This window comes from Lissotriton vulgaris, chromosome 8 (genome assembly GCF_964263255.1).
Source record: "Lissotriton vulgaris chromosome 8, aLisVul1.2, whole genome shotgun sequence".
In the NCBI taxonomy this organism is placed as follows: domain Eukaryota; kingdom Metazoa; phylum Chordata; class Amphibia; order Caudata; family Salamandridae; genus Lissotriton; species Lissotriton vulgaris.
Window position 1 is genome coordinate 160687193 of NC_141696.1, and position 3465 is coordinate 160690657.

The window sequence follows — 3465 nt, forward strand, 5'->3', positions numbered from 1 at the left end:
TGCTGGCTCCCCACAAGCCTTTCCATGGTGGTTCACCTGGCGGGGATGGCATTTATGGGACCTATGTGGGCCCCCCTTGTGCAGGGGCAGTTCTTTTGCACTTGAGGGGCTCCTATGGTGCCCCCTACATTTCCCTGCACCATGTGGCAGGCACCGCGTTGTGCCAGCTATATAGTGGAGGGAAAAGCAAAGCCAGCCAGCAGCACCAGCTGCAATGGAAAAAATGCTTTTTGTGTCCGCCGTGGTGGCGGCTGCATTGTAATGCATATGTGAGACCTCCGCCTTATAAGCAAGCCACTAAAAGCTCGAACCAGGCTTAACCCAGATGCCTCGCTTTGGCTCAGTTGAAGAGCATCTTGAACCCTTGAGTCCAAAAGAAGCGGAACTTTCATGTGGCTTCTGCCTGCCACCCACTCTATAACCTCAAGATCAAGAATTGAAGATAAATCAGTGATCTTTTATGTAAAACTGGACACCCATCTAGTGGCAGCACTACACAAAATGAAACAAGAAAACCTGTGATCAATTCTGGCTGTCCTGTTCACTTATTGTGTGATCCTAGGCGAATATTTTATTTCACTAAGCCTCCTTTTTCTTCATCAGATGAGAGCACTTTCAAATGCATTTGTTGAGGATGTGCGTTGTACAAACACCTCTTGTGTTTCATTGACTAGACCATAATAGACCATTCATAATAATAATCTATGTCATGTTCAGGGTATACATGAGAATTGACTTGCCTTTTAGTTTTCTAATGGCATTGTTGTCAAGGTGGGGGCGGGTGGTGCAGTTAATGTTTTAAAACTATCATTTTAGTAGGTTCCCTAAATCGTGGTAATCTGATGTACTAAGGTGAAACAATTCTGTTGGTTTAATAAATATTTTTTTAAATCTTTGAAGGCGTTCTGCATATTTTCACATGATGTCTGTTTCATGATTTACAAGCCAAATGTTTCAAGGCTTGACCCGAGTAAGGGCTCTTAGCACAAAGCTAAACCCTTGGCTCGGCTTTTTAGGTCTCGCCAACACAGCGCGCATGCGCTGCATAGGAATATACCTTTAGCCATCGATTCCTTTTTTCAGGCAAAAATGTTGAATCAAAGTCTAACAAACAGCATGTATATAGACCAGAAATGCATCAAGATAGGTCAATTAGTGACTACACCAAAAACACGTTTTCAAGATTGTTATCTGAATATGTTAAGATCATGGATGCTAGTGACTGTTATGTGTGTGTGAAATTACCTGCATCTGTTTCAGAAGGGGTGACGTACCACCACCTTCCACTTACAAATGGTGTCATGTGTAGTGTAATTGCAAGTTTGTTTTATCAAACAGGAAAATTAGAGTATTATTATTCAAATTCAGATGATGTATTTGCAAAGTTGAAAGTAATTAATGCCATGAATAAAGTAAAGCCTGCTAGAGTAATGGGGGGAATTCTTTTTGGAAATGGATGAATTGAGGCACGAATATGCTTTTAAAAATAATTTGACTTGTAAAATGAGAAGTGAGAAAAAAGCATTTTTAGATATGGTTGAAGAGAGAAGAATTGCTTATAAACGTAGTGAAAAGGTGAAACATGAGAAATCAAAATATTGGGCATTTGAAGATGAAAATCTTGATGATAGAAATGTGAACATCGCCATAAATATAGACACTCCATTATTAGGGAAATTCTGTATTAGAAGAGACAACACTGTGTATGACAATTATTTTGTCTGAGCGAGTCAATGTAAAGATACCTGTAGAATAATAGGGGGTTGGGGATTTAAAGGTGGAAAAGATCCAGTTTTCCCTGGTATTTATTTCATTTGTGGAAACAAAGCTTATTATAGATTACCAGACTATTGGTATGGGACGTGCTACGTGGGTCTGGTCTTTCCTAAAATCTTTCATGTAGATAGAGGTTCTAATGGAATACATGAGATAGGTAAACCTTTGCGTCGTAGAAAAAGAGAGAGGGTAATCAAAATAATAGGTGATATTTTTGGAGCACTGATACCAGCAGTGGGAATATCTTTTAATGCAAACCGAATTCGAAGATTGTCAACGATAGTAGATCGTTTGTCAACAGACACAGCAGGTGGATTCTCAATGGTAAATACTGAAATGGTTGCTATAAGAGCTATGGTGATGCAAGATCGTTTTGCTCTTGATATAATATTGGCAAAAGAAGGAGGAGTTTGTGGAATTTTGAAGGTACAGCACTGTTGCACCTACATTCCAGACAAAACTCAAAAAATTGAAAAGGACATTACAAACATTACAGAATTGCATAAGGAAATTGAACCACTGGAGGTTGATGGTGTTCTTGAACGACTTGGTAAAAGTCTTTCAGCAGTTAAACATTGGTTTCAAGAAATAGGTAGTTCAATTATAGGTAAGATACTAATCCCAGTAACAGTAATAGTAATAGTATTAGTGTTTTTGATGTTAAGATAATGTTGCATATATAGAAAAAGAAGGAATGTTAGAAAGTCAATAAAGAAAGCAATTTAAGAAAAACGAGAAAGAGAAAGAGAAAACTGTGATATAGAAATGGAGGAATTTCGAGAAAAGGTCTTTAAAGAAACCAGAGAAGAAGATACTAGAGTATAAACCATACTAATGTGAAGAAGTTGAAAAATGTTTGGATAAAAATTTGCAAAATGTTGGGAGATATTTGGTGATAAGATCGCCAAAGGAGGGAGTTGATGGAGCGAGGTGGAGAAACAAAATTTGGTACACCCCTCGTGAAGTCATTTCCTCATAACTGTAACCTTTATTAATTGTGTGGTTTGAAAAATTAATCAACATAGTATAAAATGCACACACAAATACACGTGGGACTATTAATCTGCTTGCATGGAGAACTATAACTGACTAATTCGGTAATGTTGTCATGTTGTTTATTAATGCAAAGCTTTAAATTAATCAAAAGCGGCATAAATGTGCTTTCTGTTTATGTATTTTGTGGCAAAAACATAGGTGATTATATCAAGCATATGTGTTGCTTATTTGCTAGGTAACAAATAACAGGGAAACCCTTAGTATGAGGGAGGTAAACAGAAGGGCTATATTTCAATAATTAACATTTATTTGTGTTTGTTTCTATGATAGTTTCCATACTGGTTCATGAGGCCTACCTAAAAATGGAGGCTTTCGATTATTGTGACAGTGAAAGATACTGCGCACGCGCGGCTAAAGCCGAGATTAAATGTGAACTGCCTGTGGCTGAGCGAGAGCGGTTCAAGGACAGCTTATCCTGGAAGTTCTGATGACTGCCAACAGAATGAACATTTGAGTTACTGATCGTGGGAAAGGAACCTGTACTAACTAGTTGAGGATGTGACTAGGCCAAAGACTTTCTCAAACAAAGGACTCTTTAAAAATTCAGCTGATGCTACAGAAAATGAATATTAGAATGATGAGGTGATGCTCATCCACCCTCAAATTGTCTAATCAGAACTTGAGTTTGTACTG